This window comes from Pezoporus flaviventris, unplaced genomic scaffold, assembly GCF_033815535.1.
Source record: "Pezoporus flaviventris isolate CSIRO_AGI_PZ_B2104156 unplaced genomic scaffold, CSIRO_AGI_Pfla_v1 ptg000073l, whole genome shotgun sequence".
Taxonomy (NCBI): Eukaryota; Metazoa; Chordata; class Aves; order Psittaciformes; family Psittacidae; genus Pezoporus; species Pezoporus flaviventris.
In genome coordinates, this window is record NW_026892621.1 from 2,135,152 (window position 1) to 2,153,088 (window position 17,937).

Sequence of the window (17,937 nt, forward strand, 5' to 3'; positions counted from 1 at the left end):
TCAGTAAGACCTGTCTGGTGCACTGGAGCATGAATGCTGAGGATGTCTTGCAGTCTGACACATTGTGCCTGTCTCCTTCTCCTCCCTCAAAGTAAGTGCTGTGTTGCTTTTTCATGTAAAATAAACCTTGCTGTGCTTGCACAGACTTTGTAAGTATGTGTGTGTACTTCCAAGTGTCGTGGTCTGGGAAAGCTTCTTGCTACATCCACTCTAGTGGTTATTGCAACAGGTCACTTTGCACGTAGAGGTAGAGGTTTGCATCGTAGCCTGCCAAGGTAGCAATAAAACTGTGGCTACACGGTAAGAAAGCCTTCTAAAGGAGTGTTGGGATGACTAACAAAGATACTACGTGCAGCATCCCCTCAGGAGGTCACTACAGAACAGATGAAAGGCTTTGTCTCAGAGTTACGTTCTCTCCAAAGTGCGACGGTTTGTGTGCCTCAAAGGAACGCAAACCACAGCACATACTGTGAAACACCTCCTGGAAAACAGAAAATCTGTTCCAAGCTCAGCCAGGGAATCCAGATAAAGAAAAGGTAGAAAAGGTGGTGGGTTTATGTCTTTCTGAACCGACAGCTTTTAATTCCTGCCTTGACTTTTACTGCAGTTGGTGGTTTACAAGGTTTCCATGAAGCTCTGTCTTCTTGCTTTGTTCATCTGCTGTTCCCTCACCCTGCAAGTGTTATGGTCCTAGATCTGAGCCCTCCTCCAGGAAAGGTAAACAGCAAATGATATTCAGCAGACACATATATCAGGCTGTCCCTCTAATCCCCAACTGCACAAAACAGCCATTAGGTTAGACAGATTCAGAGCCACAGAACTTAGCCTTTATTGTTATTGTAGGAGTGAGTTGAAGCAATGCATAGCCATCACGAGACTCAGTCCCAGCATCCAGCACATACAGAGGAGCTGAACTGTGATCCTCCAAACTGAACACAAAGAAACATATAGGATTGACCCAAGCTCAGCACTGGGTGCCTGTAGCAGAGGCTGGTGGTGCATAGCTGGTGCAGTGCCTCGATCATTGTTCTTCCCATTCAGGAGTCCCAGAAAGACCAACTTGGAAAGGCTCTGCTGTGCAGAGAATCATAGGTGGTGCTTGGTTCCTCTGTGACAAAATTCAGGCTGGGCTCTATAGTGAATATGTAATGGCTTGCCACTGAGTCTCAAAAAGGACCTTGAGTACCAAGGGCCTCTAGGCAGGCAGGGATCCCGTGTAAGTGATGGCCCCTCACAAGATGGCATCACAAGGTGCAGCCCCTTCTGACACCCATAATGCAACCCCTGGAGCCAAGGAAACAGTTTCCATTTGTGATTTCCTCTGTTTCATCCCCCTTGCCATGACCCAGCTTTCTCTGTTGCTGTCTGCTGGATTTTGATGTTGAGAGGAACGCAAACCACAGCACATACTCCTGTGAGAGGGCTGCTGAAATCAGTGACAGGTCAGCAGCTCTCCAGTGGAGGGAAGCAGCTCCTCAAGCGGGCATGTTTGTAACCCCACAGTAAAACCAGCAGCCCAAACAGATCCAGAGGTTCAACAGTGGGCAAAATCAATCCCTGCTTGTCCTGAGATGATCAATAAGCGACGTACAGGATACCAGGAGCTCTTCCATCCTTGCAACGCAGCAGCTAGTTGGCCTCTGGGTACCCTAGCATCATCAGAGCAAAGGAGAACAAGCATCACAGTAAATGATCTTTGGTGAAAGTCTTGCTTTGCTGCACGTGATTAGTGCGTGGCTTGCTAAGCATTAATCACTGTTACAGAACTAAATACAAGCTCTCTGGAAAGGCAGCCAGAGTTAGGACAGCTCTTTGGATAAATTGGTGTGTGCTTGGTCTCTGCTTGAGTTTGAACAACAAAGCTGGTTAGTACTAGAAATCGTCCCAGTATTCTTACAGTGGGGACATGTAGAAAGATCTACAGTCCAGCCCAGAGACCTTTCATTTTTCAGAGATGGCCCAGAGAGCCCTCCCACTATTACTTTGATTCCTTTTCACAGCAGAATGAGATTGGTTTACTCTGACACCTGGGTCGGTTGGAGGAAGCCTGTGTATAGACATTGACTCACTTCCCACATCTCTTGATGTAGCTGTCCTGCCTCCATCCTTCACAATGCGCTTTTAGGTTTTGTTTGGAGACAGCATGCCCTAGTAGAGACATCCAGGTTAAGCATTGTATGACAGAGTTTGCTTTTCTAAAGCTGCAGGGGTGAAAACCACATTGAGGGCAGAACATCATCAGGTAAATTTCATCTTTCCTTGCATGCCACAGCTGGTCTCACAGCTTCCCTGGGCTTATATGCCACTGTGTGGATTTTATGGGGTTTTGCCTAATTAATGAAAACAAACTGCAAAATTACCTTCTTATTAAACTGAGCTCACTATGGTAATAATGCTGATTACTTTCCTGAAAAACTTCAATTAGGCAGCTACAACAAACTGTAATAAGGAGCCCAAATTAAAACCAGATCACACTAGACTTTGGCTTTGTCAAATGTGGCGTTAATACCAGGCACATACATAATGATTAAATTATACATGAAAAGCTCTTCTTTCCTCCTGTGGTAAAAATCCATCATGTTCCTAGAGGAGAAAGAGTTTATATAAAAACATCACATTAATAACCAACACGTCAGTGAGTGTTTATCAATAGTTTCTTTCCAAGAGCAGCTTTTAACTCCCATGTTCTGCAAGACTCAACCATTACAGAGCTCTTTATCTCATCTCTAAATTTACGCTTGTAGTACACATGACCCAAGGTTGTTGTCAAGCCTCTGAGGAAGAGAAAAGCCTTATTACCTGCACATATACTCCTCAATTTGCCTTTTCTCTTCTGGCTTCTTTAGTGCTTGGATTCAGCTCAGCTGAAAACAGAACACAATTTGAGAGCAATTTGCATAAGAATTGTAAGCAAAGGCCTTCACCAATTAGGTATTAATTAATGAGCACCTAAAGCCTTCTGCTGAATGCAACCTGAGGTGAAGCAATGCTGGGAGTTCTCAAGTGTATGTGAGGGAAAGAGTGGGTAAGCTAGCAAATAAAAGAGCAACACTTGATTCTTAGTATTTATTCTCACTGTTGAGACCACAGGAGAACTGCAGGCTTTTTACCCCTGTTAAAGGATGGCAAGAGGTGCCTCTGTGGCAGCGCTGGGTTGAAAGGAAGGCTGTTCCACATGCATCTGGATTCATGTAGGAAATCCCAGGCTATGCCTAGCTTGGGGTGATGATGGTTGTGAGGAGCAACAGTGCTGCAGAGTTGCTGCAGAGTCACAACCCAGCGAGGAGGGAGCACAGCAGAGCAGGGGATGCTGGGGTGGGTGTTTGAGGTCTGGGATGGTAGACAAGATGCTGATGCCCCAGGATATGCAGGCAGCACTTCAGAGATGTGGTGAAGAAGGCAGGTCTCTGCTGCCCGATACAGGGTCTGGGAGGGATTAACATCCTCTGTGGGAGTTAAGAGATCACTGATACAACAAGAGAGTGAGCTTTGGACTAGAAGGAAGCTCAAGGTTGAGTCTGGAGACTTTAGAAACCTGAAGAGACCATTTTTCTTACTATGTTGGATGTATACATCTGACACAGCACAGCTCTTCCGAGGAACTTAGCTTTTAAATTTACTAGGTGGTAGCTAGGCTCTGGACATATCCACTGCCTCCCAGACCTGTTATAGACATAGCCTTCAAAAGGGAACATTCTGATTCTCTCTTTTTCTAGCCCAGAAAAACATTTAGCAGCTCTTCCTTAGGGATTTAAATGGGAGCTCTCAGCTGTTGTGTGTTTCAAATCAGCTCAGAATTCTGATAAAGGGAAAACACCCTTTTTCTATAAATCTCTTGGGAGCAAGGTTGGGGTGCTGGACTTCCCATGGTGTGCAGGAGGGAGAGCTGGTTTGTGCTGCTTTACAGGTATGTAAAATATCTCTTTGCATCAGAAATTTATTAATATACAAGAAAACAAATGCTGGTGCTAATCAGTGTGGGGGTTGTTGGTGTCTTCGACTTAATTCAGTTGTGAAGGCTGTCTTGAGCACAAAGCTTGAATCCCAACAGCTTTAAGAAGGTCTAGTCTGGTGCTGCTGCTTCTTTTTGTAAGCATTAAGAGCTTCGGAAAGGCAGGATTGTTCCCTTGAGCTGGAAGCCATGTGGGCTCTCTGCTCTCCTGCAGTCTGGAGTGTTTTGCCACTGACACCTATTTCATAACGAGATTCCTGTCTATACCCGTGCATCCTAATGAACACTGTGAGTTAACAGGGGCCAATAGGTACTTTAAGATCAATTGAAGTACCCCGTAAATTTGTTAAAGAAATAGACCAGAGCCTGAGCTATTGGCTAATAAACAAATGAATTTAAACTGTTACCTTTTCAAGCTCCAGGGCACCAATTGCTGCAGCATCCCAGGTCTCTGTAATGACCCCTAAAAACACTTGCTGCACTCATGGGCCCTTCTGGGAGCTGTTTTGTGGGTCTTGGTGGAGGTGGCTATGTGCCTGCACTGTGTGGCCAGGATGGAAACAGGCTGATACCCCAGGAGAGACCAGGAGGGTTTGGTTTCTGGGACCAAAGTGGATCCCAAGCTCAAGGTTTGGTATTCGGTTTGCTCTGAAGAAATGTATTTAAGTTGTTGCTGAGATGTTTCTGCTGTCATTGCCCCATGGAGCCGTGCATGCTGCTGTGTTGCATTACTGACTGCATCCCTCTGCAGCTGCCCTGTGAGAGGGGCTGAGGCCTCGTACACAGGGAAAGATTGCAGCAAAGGGGATGGACGTTAGTTATGCATAAATTTGCTTGTGTGTGTATATATAATGTATGTATGTTTAAAATAATACACATTATATTTTGGTTTATGCATACACAAGATAAAATATATACGTATAGTTTATGTTTATTATATATAAGCTATATCTAAGATATCTCTCTGCGTACATACACAGATGTAAAATCTCCTCCAGTTTTTACTGTCCTGATATGCCTCACTTACAAACTCTGTCTTGCTTCTGCATCGTTTCCTAGGCCATTTTTGGCTACAGTGAACAGTGCAGATCCCTGTGTACATCTCTCCCCTGTCAAAAAACTGGGGCTTGTTCCAAACCTTACAGGTTTTGGGTTTTTCATCCCTCTAGTTATTAATGCATTAAAGGATCCTGCCTCTCCTCCTGTGACATCCTAGTGGCTTTAAGTGCTTTTTGAGAGGGGCTTTGTCAGAAGCCCTTTAGCATCAAAATGCTGCTAAATGGAGTAGGTAATCACTGTGCTGGTCACTGCTGCTTGTGTGATGGTGCTGTTTTCTGCCAGGAGCCACCCTGCTCCCTCCCTGCTGATGATGCTGCTCTCTCAACACAGCTTCCCCCAGTTTTCCAGGTACTGAAGCTGCCAGGTCCCAGGGCTCTCTTTAAAACCTGGTATTGCATTTGTCTTTTTCCCCATGTCTCTGGTACTAACGTTAACAAGAGGGGCTGTCGCTCCACCACAGGTACTTGTGGCTAGATCTGTGGTGGAAAGTCATCCAGAAATACCTTTTTTTTTCCTCTTTTTAAAATCTAATTGTTCAGCTATCTGCCTGCTAGTTGATAGGGAGATGGCAGGGGAAGGGAGGGCCATGATGATATCAGGGACTTGCTGGTTTGCCATTTGTGTGTATCACACTGCTGTGTTGTAACTGCGTCTCACTGAAGGTAATGAGAGTCATCGGCTCTTTCTCAAGAGACCCCCTTCCACAGGTGCTTGTGGTGGGAGCCAAATACCATGTCCCTCATGATGTGATCTCAAGTGAGGGCTGAGACACTGCTCCAGAACCAGGTCTCAGTTATCCATTAGCTAATGGATCCTTGGGGGATGTAAGGAAAGCTGGGACATGGTGGCTTGTCTAGAAACACAAGGCTAAAGGCACAAAGGGGTTCTGTTATTTACGATGACAGGAGTCCTGGAGGTGCTCTGGGTGAACTGGGTTTCAAGGAGGGGCACAACCCCATATCCTCCCCTATGGTTAGTGGACTGACTCAAGGAGGCACCACAAAGCCCCAGCCAGCTGAACCCCCAAACCTACGGTATGGGGTGAGCAGGGGGGTCCTGGGAAGTGCCCTTCCTGGGATTGCCATGCTGCAGGTGAAACTTGAGGATACAGGGTGATGAATGGTGCCTGTACTGGGCTAAGTGGAGTCACTCACACACAGGGATGCATAGCACAATACAGTGTATGTTAGCCCAGCCAAACCCCAGCTCCCAATGCTCTGCTCTTAGGCATTAATAGTGTGAGACACAGAACTGCCCTGACTTGTCATTTGGAATAAATACCCTACATTAAGTGTATCATCACACCTCCTGAAGCCACTGCACTGAGCCCCCTCCATCCATGTGCTGCAGGATGTACAAGCCCAGCCGCTGGCTGTCTGTGGCCCTTGTTCTAAGGGAGCCTTCCTGACTCTCCCTGCAGCGTAGGGATGCTGTTGGTTGAAGTATCCAAAACAAAACTGCACGAATTATTTAACAGGGGATTTTTTTTCAACAAGTTTTCTCTGCTTTATGGCAAGGCTCTTAATTTGATGAATTAATGTAAGACATGCTAATTTACCAGCAAAGACAGCAGGCAAAGATCTCTCTGCTCATCCCAGACACAACAGATTTCAAGCCCGGTGTGTGCTGATGCCACTAGAAATTGCCATAAAGACAACAGCACTATCTGTCCTTGCCACACAGGAAGATGTTTGTGGCTTTTCTCTCTCCCTCTGTGGTAGGAGCCTGAGCAATGACTTTTATGGGACAGAAGCAGGATGGTGAGAATCTGCTCCCATGTACACAGGACAGAGGTGACCTACCAGCCCGTCCAGCCTGAGACCCCAGTGTAGGTTGCTGGCTCACTGCAGCAGTCTTTGATTCCTGAAGAGATCATGGGGGTGGTTCTGTGTGTCTCTAGCCCAGTGTAACACGGACTTCACAATGCATTGTGTTAAAAGTGTAGGAAAAACAGGCTCAGACCACAGGGCCAGCATCATAGAATCACAGACTGGTTCTGGTTGGAAGGGGCCTTAAAGCTCATCCAGTTCCAACTCCCTGCCATGGGCAGGGACACCTTCCACTCGAGCAGGTTGCTTCAAGCACCGTCTAACCTGGCCTTGAACACTGCCAGGGATGGGGCAGCCACAGCTTCTCTGGGCACCCTCGCAGGGAAGAACTCCTGCCTAAGAGCTCATCTCAATCTCCTCTCTTCTGCAATTCCACATCTGCAATTCAACCCCAGGGAAAGATGCAGATTTGAAGTCGAGCTGGGAAGCCACTGTTACTGGTCTTGGAAGAGGCCAGGTTAAGGTGCTGATGTGGGGAGATGTTACCTTAGTACGGATGCATTTGAATAGGTAGCTCACTGCTTCAGGCTTTCCACACATTACCTATATAAATAGAGATTTGATGCTGGGATAAAGGGGACTCTTGCTGTGTTTCTAGAAGCAGCTCTCCTGTGGCCACTGTGCGTGGTGATGCGTTGGTACTTTCACAGCACACAAATAACCATCGCAGTTTGCGTATTGAGAAGCAGCTTCACAACTTTTCTGTCTGCCTGAACTTACCCACAGCAGGGTCTCAAATGATGCGTATTGAAATGGAGCAACCTTGAGACACCTTTGCCTAGAGAGAGACCACCAACCAGAGGGGACAGGCTTGCTTTGCTGCTGCTTTGAAAGATGAATGATCTGACTGCGAGCGGCTGCCTGCTCACATGAGGAGCGTTTAGTCAATTTGGCATGAAGCAGAATATCTAAATCATTAAGGTGTGTGGGCTTTGCAGTGCATAAATAAGTTACGAATTAGGGATTCTGAGTGGTTGCTCCCCCCTTGTGTGCAGTGCTCCAAGTGATTACTGTTCCCCTCTTTGTCTAATCAGAGATCTTCAGCTCAGAGCAGGTTTCTAATTTAAACACTTGAGTACAACATATCTCACTAAATTAAATAACTTTTACCCAGGCAAATCATTGCAGACACGTGTCTTGTGCACAACGGGTTCTACCCCCACCTTATACATGACTTTTCCTTGTTTCTAATATAGCTTCTTCTGAAAGGCAGATGATTCCTAATATAAACTTGAATAAGCCAGGCTTTGCGGTATTGTATCTTCAAACAACTCATTTTGAGACATTTACTAGAAAATGCAGAAAGCACCCTGTGACTTTAGACATGATGCCTTAGTTTATAGGGCCTCTGGCTCACCAAGCTAAATTAGAGTTACTGTAGAATATCTTTCTTTGGGGCCTCAAACACCAGTACTCCTGGTGTCTCTTACAGCTTCTGTCTGTATTGCAACGCTGGAGTTAACGAAGTAAAGCGTGTATGCAAATACCATAGAGCTGCTCCCTATATAAACACACCTTTATGTAAATAATTGCTTAGCAAACTCAGTATGTGGCCATCAGCACCTCTAGAGATGTCCCAGCACATATACCTCTCCTACCCTGCCTCTGGGTCTCAGCTTTTGGCAGTGCTGCCTGTAGGGTTGAACACAGACTTTAAACCTGCCTGATGAAGGAGCTGTGCTACAGGCTGGCTGTCTTCCAAATGGAAATGACTTTGGTTCTGTATAGATAGTAACAGAAAGATATTTAAGATATTCAAAGCCCACGAAAGCCTATAAATACAAGCTCCTGTGTCTGACCTAATGAAAGAAGGAGTGCGCTGTGCTTGATAATGCTGTCACCTGGCCAAAGGTACATCCTGAGGGTCAAGGGGTGAAGATGGGGCACGCTTGTAAATAGACGGAAACATTTAATATGGTCACATGTGTGCAGGGGGGAAGATTGCCCTTGCTTGTGTAGTGGATGAAGTGAATTAACTTGGAGCTTGACACACACTTGCAGTGTGCTTGGTCTCTAACTCACAAAAAGGGTGGCTTTGTAGGTCTGCTTTTCCCTCTGTGTCCTGGGTTCAGCGGGTGTATGGTGGGGGCATCATGGTGCTGGGGACCCCCTTAGAGTGATGTCTGGGGGGGGGGGTGAGAGAGCGGCTGCGTGGTTCTGAGTTACAGCTGGGCTTAAACCACTACACTGCCAGAGGCAGAGACATCTCAATCAGCTGTGAAGTGGCTGTGGAGTGCAGATGAGCACATTAAAGTACAGCTGATGCAAGCTGGCTCGGTTTGGGCTGGGAGCTGTGGCCACTAGATGGATGGGGTGTACTGCAGCATCCGGGGGAGTAGGTCACAGGAACAGGGCACAGGCACTGTGTTCTCAAATCTGCTATTTCCACAGGTAAACCTGAGATAGGTGCTTGTGTTGATGCGCGGATTGACTCCACAACTCGTTAAAGTTGTAAAGTAGGTATGCTTTTCATTCAGCGCTGAGACGCACGGGGATAATTCCTCAAAGTCATGCGTGCTTCAGCGTTGTTTCCCTCTACATTTATTCTCTATAGTTATATATATTCATAAGGTTGCACAATATGCCTATATATATTCATGTCCTATCCCTGCCTCATATTATAATGAGTTAGAAAGTCCTTTGCGCCTGCGCAGTGCCCCCTCTGGCCATGGGCAGGGGTCTCGAGATGAAGTAACTGAGTCTTCCTCCTGTGGGTAGGGGTCTTCAAGATGAAGTAAATGAGTCTTCCTCTTCTTGAACTTTTCACCTTTTAGTCTTCACGTATGGCCTTAGGGTTTGGTCGGTGTCCCAGCCATAAACCATCTGCTTCTCCCCCTTCAGGCCTCTGCTTTTCCTTATCAATAGCTGCTTATCAGTAGAATCAGGCCTCTGCTTTTCCTTGTCAATAGAACCAGGTGTCTGCTTTTCCTTATCAATGGTTAGAGCCTTTGTTCTGCTTAGTAGGCATGATAGGTACAGACAATACTTTTGTTTAAGCAACAGAATTCCTCTAACTCCCTTGTACAACCCCCCTGCACATTGGTTAACCCTGTATCAGTGTGTGCAAGTGTTCAGAGTTACAAACGGGCTTTTGGCTCAGGCTTGGAGCTGTTCAGACATTCCCTCATGCTGCCTTGATCCTGTTCATGTCTTGATGCTTACTGCAGCCAGAAGATAGACTTTATAGGTGGAGGTTATTGGTTAACTGGCTTATCCCACAAGGACAGTGAAGCAGAACTTCATATGCATGAAAATATTCAAATATATGGTTTTAAAAGTTCTGTGAACTGGCTTAAAGGGGATTCTTGGGGTGGGGTTATGGCAGATGGGATCCTGTGCGGGAAGGGTCAGCCCTGTGCTTTGCTCATAGAGGGTCTCTCCGTTGCCTTTTCTGAATCATTTCTGGGTTATATAGAGCTCAGCTACTTATCCTCTCGGGAAGAGATGCATCTTCTGCTCTGCAGCTTTTTTGGCCAGGTTTTCTGATGAAGAGCAGAGCTGTCTTGCCAGTTTTGGCAGGCACAGGGATAGTGTTTGGACAAAACCCTCTCTGTGCCTGCCCAGCTTTGCTGTGGGTAAAACCCTGTGGGGCAGCCAGGGGCTCAGCACAGAGAGCTTCAGGAATGATGGAAGAGTTTGAGGGCATCTGTGTTAAGAAACACCCTTATTTCATGCATAGTTCATCACAGACCAGGGCTGGCCTGTTTTTATCTAGGATTTAAAAATCTTTCTACCTTACCCATGGGTGCACATAGCTGGAGGGAGCATTGGCAAGGAGGGGGACCATTAGAGCAGCACCCAAGGATACCTGGCAGTCAGGTGATGAGCTGCAAATTAGATCCCTTTCCCAATTCAAAGCATTTTCAGGGTTTGGGGTTTGTTTTTGTCTAAGTGATCAACAGCTCATCACTTCTGGAGGTGTATCCTTCAGACAAGGGACTGCTCGCACTGACTGGAATTGTTCCTGTCTCCTCGTTTTGATCTAAACCATGCGCTAATCAATGAGACAAATCTTTTTAAGGACAAGAGGATGGTGGGTGCCATATTTCTGGTGTAAACTCTGAATAAGGAGGCATGTGCTAAAACCCATGGAGCCTCTCTCAGAAATGCCAATCTTTCCTTGGCATGTGAATAATCCTTAATAATGAATAAAGCTGTTGATGTCTCAAAACAAATGTGAGGCGATACTTTGCCAAAGGAGCAGATGCTGTGTGGCATCCCATTGTATGGTTTAAACTCCCAGAAATTTGCTTTTTTTTCCACTCAGTGATACTTCCTGGAGTTGTTTCATTCTGCCAACTTCTAGCTCCTCAGAAAAAGCAGAGAGCACTAGAAGTGAGATGATACTTTCTGGCTGTGAAATGGAAATGCCTTTTTTTTTTTTTTTTAATAAGGGAAAACTCTTTTTTTTCTTTTTTCTTTTTTTTTTCTCTTTAGCTTCCTTTAATCATTAAATATATTTCAATTGAAACTTGGCTTTTTTTCTTCTAATATTCCCTTCACTTTTTCCATTCCACCCAAGCCGCTGATCCCCAACCAGCATTATTTGCAGGAGAGCTCTGCATTTTAGTGCAAAATTGCCCTGGGAGAGACTCAGTTTTGCCCCGTCACCCTCATTCTTGTTGCCTGGGATCACAACGTGAAACCCCTCAAGGTGTGTTGTGTAGTAACAGATCAGCCTTTGCCTGTGAGCCCAGTCTTGGTTAACCTTCAAAACCTCTTCCCTGGGGAGGTCCAGCACCACCACTGCTGCTGTAAACCTCTCAAGCAGAGGTGTAACCTGCTTTGTTTGCAGCCACAGCGGGAGCAAGGAGCTGCTGTTCTAGCCTTGGGAGCATTTTATTTTCACTTTGCAGTGGTATAAATGACATAAAAAAGCTCCCATAACAGTTGATCACGCCTTCAAAGCAGCATCAAAAGGAAATACCCAGCTTAAAAATGACTAGTTTTTCACTGCTGCTTTTCAAGCTCGTGCTGGTCATCCTGCATCCCGATTTTCTCGACTCCATGTGCAAACTCTACAGCTCATGAGATTGCAGTGTGCAGACTGATTCGGAGAAAACTCCAGGAACAAACTCGCCAACAGAGTTTCAAGTTGACAAGGCGGTATTCTTTATTGCGGCGCCGGGAGACACGGGGGTTAGTTCCTCCTAACGTGTGTCCCCGAATTGCTGTACAGGTTATATGGTCACCGAGCAGATTACATCATTTTCCAGAAAGTTTCCCCCATGCATACAAAATGTGGTGGTCTTTAAGGGTCGTTTTTCTCAACAATGCTCATAACCAGCTTAATTAACATTACAGACGTAGCAATCACCCTGTCCTTCCACTTATCAGTTAGTCTAAGTGCTCTCATCCTGGACATCTGCTAGGCTCCGATACTCCCTAGTAGGTGCTTACACCACCTTAATGGGTTTATTAATACCCCAAACATAGCAATCATCCTGTCCTTTTACTTATCTGTTAGTTTAACGGTGCCCACCCTGGACATCTGCTAGTCCCAGATACTCCCCATCCCCAGGTCCTGTCCTTCTATTCTGCTTTTCTTACACCTTTTGTACTAAGGTCCTAGGGACCTGAAACTATGTCAACGACCTTCAAGCACCGCAGTTATTTTCCATTATAAAGCCATCACACTTAACATTGCTTAGAACGGATTACATTTTGTGCCTTTCTGCCTCCTTGTCTCAAGACACAGAACAGCATTTAATGTAATGGGCTGGTTGGGATGCCTTGTTGCAGGCATAGTGGCTGCTGGGCTGCTACACCCTTGAAATCCAACCAGGTAGTTTGTGATCCGAGTTTGCAGCTCTTTGTGGTACATCATAGAAGGATGCTTCTGAAAGCATGTTATGAAAGATGTGGGGAGCATCTGTATCACCTGTCTGGTCTGCCCTGATTAGCCCAGCCACTGCTCTTTGCTGTGATCTGATTCACTCTAGCTGTTTCTCATTAAATTGCACCCATGGGCTTGGCAATAGCTGTATGCTTTTAACCCTGATAATATAAGTTAAATTAGCATGGCTAATAGGCTTATTATCTAGTCATTTGAATACATTTTGCTTTCTAAATGGCAAGCAGGACTTTACCATGTTACACAGACATGGTACAAGTTAATCCAAAAGAAATGACAGATAACTTATCTCTAATTGCAGCCAGCTCAGGAGAATACAAAGCACACTACCAGATACAACCTGAAACCGCATTGCAGAGCTCCTCAAGTCCCTATCATAACAGTTTAGCTGAAGACTGTGAAGGTTTGTCCCACCAGTACCACTGTCAGATACATTTGCCTTTTACAGAGAGGGCTTGCAAAGTGGCTGCTCATCACTGTTCTCTTCAGTGTCAGCTGTAACCTGTCAGGCATTGAAATAAAACAAGCTGTTAGCACTGTAATACATATTTATGCCACCTTTTGTGCATATCACATATTCTGTAGACCACATGAATCTATATAATCAATTTGCCCACTGCAAAAAGCTGTAACTCACAGGTTGACATGGCTAAAGTATTAAAACTCAGTAGAGAGGCACTCCCTACCATCTAGATAGCCAGAAACCTGTGGATTTCACCTGTTATTTATCAAGATGATGGGTTTTCTTTGCTGTTGCAGGTACAGCTGAGGGCTGTGGCGTTCAAATGGTTTACGTCTCTTTTTACAAAGTGAAAACCAGTGTGTTAGATGATTTTCTCAGGAATTAAACCAGGGAGAAAAATAGTATAAACATGTTGGCCAAAGATGCTATAGGGTAACTTGAACACCACTCCCCCCCCCCCCCCCCCCCCCATTTGACAGTCAGGAGTCTGTTCTCCTTCATTTTAAATAACAAAAAACCCTTATGGAGGCAGTCAGATGCCTGCAGGGCTCTAGCTGGCAGCACTGCATTATGGAGGGGAGGCAACGCGGTGGGAAGCCAGGAAGCCCTGAATGTCCCAGGTAGGACTGGGGCAGTGGGAGGGTGAAGTTACAGCTCCAAGCTGGGTGTGTTACTGGTAGATGGAGGAACTGGGGATGGAGGTTACTTGTTTGTAATGCCAGTAGCTCAAGGCATCTCCCATCGGGAGTATTGACCATCACGTCTCTTGCCCTGTCCCAACAAAGCAGGTCTTTGGTAACAGCTGGAACTTCTCAAATTTACATGTGTTTGTATTCTCAGCCAGTTAAACAAGCTGCAGAGCTTTGCTGTGTCATGTTGCTGAAATGTGATTGTATTCCCCCAAGCCTGGAAACCCCTGTGTCTCAACTTCTGGAGCTCTGGGAAGCTCTCCCTTCTGACCCCAACAAGAAGGGCTCCCCAGGCCCTGATCGTTCTTTCTCTGGTGCACGTGTGTTGCACTAAGCAGCTCTATGAAATGGGAGAAAGAAACTGAAGCTGAAACATCAAGGTGACAAAACTTGATGGTTTTGTGTGTATTTGAGGAAGCTTTTCAATTGTACTGATTGTAGTAGGGTTTTCTTTAAAGGGCTGGGGTAGTTCAGAGTCTCCTAAAACATAAAATACTGCTTGTAATGCATCATAATACCCAATCCTTCCAAACGGGTATTTAATCAGGATAATGGGATCATAAAATGAGAGTGGTTAGAATAGTGCAACTGAGCTGCTTATTATTAGAAATGCTGAACAAGGGGCCTGGAGACTGATGGCAAAGGAGCCGCTGGTTGTTCATAGGAACTTCTTTATCTAAGATTCATGACAGGAGGTTAATGACATCTTGCTCCAGACCCTTTTTTGGCTCTGGGACCCCTGCCAAAGTTTAGACTCCCGTTCTGAGTGTTGACAGGCAGAGAGAGCACTTCAAAATGTGTTATGGACATAATTAGTTACTGTTATCACAGTTTTCTTAATTAGAATATCATAAAAAGGGGAAGTGTGATCATTTACATGGAACAGATCGGAAGAGCAACGATTCTAAAGGCCAGAGACTGAATGCCAGAGAGAAGTATAAAGGTTATCTGCCTTTGGGATGAGGGATGCTGCTCACCTGGGGCATTCAGAAGGATGCCTGGAGGTGCTCTCACTGATGACTGAACTTTTCTTTCTCTCAACTTCCCACTAACTCAGCCAAATTGCACAAGCAATTGCCCATCCATCTCCTGCAGGATGGCTCACCCGCTGCCAGGATCCTTGTAAGGCTGATAACTTGCAAATGTTAAAAGGAAGCTTGTTTTTAAAAAGACAGGTTCTTTCATAAGCTGCATTTTCCCTGCTGTTTCTAGACAAGAGGATCCAAGACATCCAAGTTATTTATTTTCATAATTGTGGGGAGAAACTAGAAACCCATTATAAAAGAGAAGCAAGCAACTAAAGAAAACTCACTTATTTTATTGCTATCTTTTATTCTTTATCAGCGTTCTGCCTAACTTCTCACACATGCCGGTCTTAAAAAGGCAAAATGCCACCTCTGCTTCAGCACTGGCTGCTCCCAACCTCCACACCTGATTGAAAACTGCTTCTCTAAGCTCTTTTCCAAATCAGTCTGCTCCAGTCCACACCAACCTATTTGCAGTCTTGGTTGTCTCTGCCATGCATGAGGTCTGCTTTACCAGAGCTCTGGGGCATGAGATGCCCCCAGTTATTTCTTGGGGACTGTGGATATGAAGCTTGCAACAAAAATTCCCACTGATTACCAAAACTCCAGGAGCTCTTCCTGAGTGAGATGGATACTGCATGCTATGGAGGAGAAGGTGCTCAGTGGCCTATATCTGTGCTGTGCTGCATGGCCTGCCCGTGTGCCATTGTACTGACACAGAGCAGCTCATGGCAGGGAATGTAGCTCTCAATCAAGAAACCTGCTTCTTTTGTTGTATTAAACCTTTGTCTGCAAGTAGTGCTTAAGTTGTACTTGGGGAACCCGGGATGCAGCAGCCCACGTATGCGCTGTAATCTCAGCTGCAATGTGGCTCAGCACCTGCGTGTGCTGGTTGCTGTGAACTGAATCTTGCTTGGTTGGATGGGGAGATATGGCAGCTCTGATGAGATGCCAGAGATGATCTCTCTGCCCTGAGCATCAGCTTCCTCAAGCAGAAGTCCTTGGCAATGACAAGGTCATGCTTTGCACCTAAGGGAAAACAGTGCAATGGTAAATAACCTTGCACACAGCCAGGTACCAGGATTCTTCGGGATTAATTAACCCACTCTCTTTCCCTTTTCACCTGATAAATAGTTTCTGGTGAGACTGAATTTAAGACACTTAAATGAAATTCAGTGTGACTTTTTTCCCATTAAAGGAGAGACTGATTCATAGTTTTCCTGGAGGCAAAGGCTAGGTTTTTCTCTAATGTCATTCCTTCTGCATATGGCTGCACAAACTCACTCCTCTCTATCTGCCTGTCCTCCACCCCCTCCAACAGTGTGCACGCTCATCCTCGCACACAAACTTGGAGGAATGATGGTTCTGGGAGCCGTGAAGTGTCCGTATCCATGGGGGTAACTGACACTACTGCTACAAGTGCTATATGTGTTTAATTGCTAGGAAGCACTGAGTCAAGAAGCTGGGGGAAAGCACTAGATTTGGGGAAGTGAAGATCACAAAACACTAACCATTAAATCATCATGTTTGCAGGGACCATCCAAAACCTGGTCTAAGACATGTGAGGCTGAGGTTCAGGCTGCGTCACAAAATACCTACAGCAAGATATTTAGCTCTAGTTTCCTAGAAGTGCCCTACTGGGGCTCCACTGGCTGTGTAGGAGTGGCTCCAGAGGGACGTTCCCCCAGCCCAAATGACTGATGGACCCAGTGCACCTTTGTGTGACGGAGCGTTGTACCAAGTGCATAGGTCACCAGAAGTATTCTATTGGGGTTCTTCCTAATTCTGCACCCTAATTTGACCCCTCCAGTGGGAGAGGAGCTGTTCTTGCCTGGTCATGGGAGGTGGGGCCACAGAAGCAGGCTGGCCTCCAATGGTAGCTTATGGATGGGAAGGGAGACAGGTAAATCTCTTGTTTGTCTACCCCTTGTTTGTACTGTTCTATAAATAAAATGAGTCCAGAGATGCAAAAATGGTGATGTTTTTGAGACCTAAATCCGTGAAGAGTTAGTAGTACTGCTCAGTGCTTGTCCCACGTAGCTAGCACCCAAACTGCTGCAGCCAGTGTTGTCTTGCAGCTCTAGGAGCAATACCAAGTCCATGCAATGAGTGATGGAACTCGGTGCCCAGGAAAGAATGGGAAAACGAGCTGGGTTAAAAATGCAACAAACTCTGCACATTTATATGAAGGGACTGTAATTTTCACATTTAACACTCCGTTAGAGCTAATGGAAAGCTGATATTTTTCTGTAGGTGTGAAATTAACCTTTCAATAAAACTAAAAGCTATCTTGAGCATTTTCAAGCTGAAGTTTAAAATAGAGCAATTATGAAACTTGCTGAAAGGCTGCCAAGTTTTCTTGTTGAAAACTGCTGCAAATGAATTATATTTCCCCTGTGATTTACAGCACAGTGTGAGGGAACTTTAGTTTGTATTTAAATCTGCTTCTATTAAAGACTATTGGCAGCTTGAAGAAATTTAATTTTATTTCTTGGGCAAAGTTGTCAAACTCCATCAGAGAAAATTCCTTTCAATGTTTAATGCTACAAATTGCTAAACATGGCATTGTTTTGAGGAATGCCATGTGTCGCAATTGTGTGTCTCGTTGAAAGCAAATTCTGTTTCTAAGCAAGGATGGCTGATGCTGAACAAAGCAGCTCTCCTCCTTCTTGTGGAGACTATTGGAGGCAGGCAGGGGGGTGAGGGGAGTTCAGTCTTTCCTTAAATCCCAGAAAAGCCGGGATCATCCACACCATGCTCCATTATCCCCATTTGGGTTAAAAAAGGGAAGCTGAAATGCATATAGGTTTTGCACTCATAGATGTATGCGCATGTGTGGTGTCCGTGTTAAGGGTGATGTATGCCAACAGGGTTGCTATAGGACACTGGGAGAAGTTACTAAGCCAGCATCCATTCTGGAAATGCAGCCAACTTTGCTTTCTACTCCTAGAAACAAGGGATTAAATACCAGGTCATAGCTCACTGCTCTCTTTTTACCCTGTGGCGTTCACTGCAAACCAAAAGGAAGAAATTCCTGGGGAAATGGAGTTTGGGGAAGATGGTCCC

General features: G+C 45.5%; 1 long non-coding RNA gene across 1 annotated transcript; it reads right to left on the minus strand.

Annotated features, from left to right (window-relative positions):
* Positions 1–1,363: 1,363 nt before the first annotated feature.
* LOC133279317 (uncharacterized) lies at positions 1,364–14,413 on the minus strand. The gene is made up of 3 exons (XR_009746841.1): positions 13,025–14,413; positions 2,800–2,864; positions 1,364–2,583 (listed from the first exon to the last, which is right to left on the minus strand). It is a non-coding gene; the product is annotated as an uncharacterized LOC133279317 (long non-coding RNA).
* Between the last annotated feature and the right edge of the window lie 3,524 nt (positions 14,414–17,937).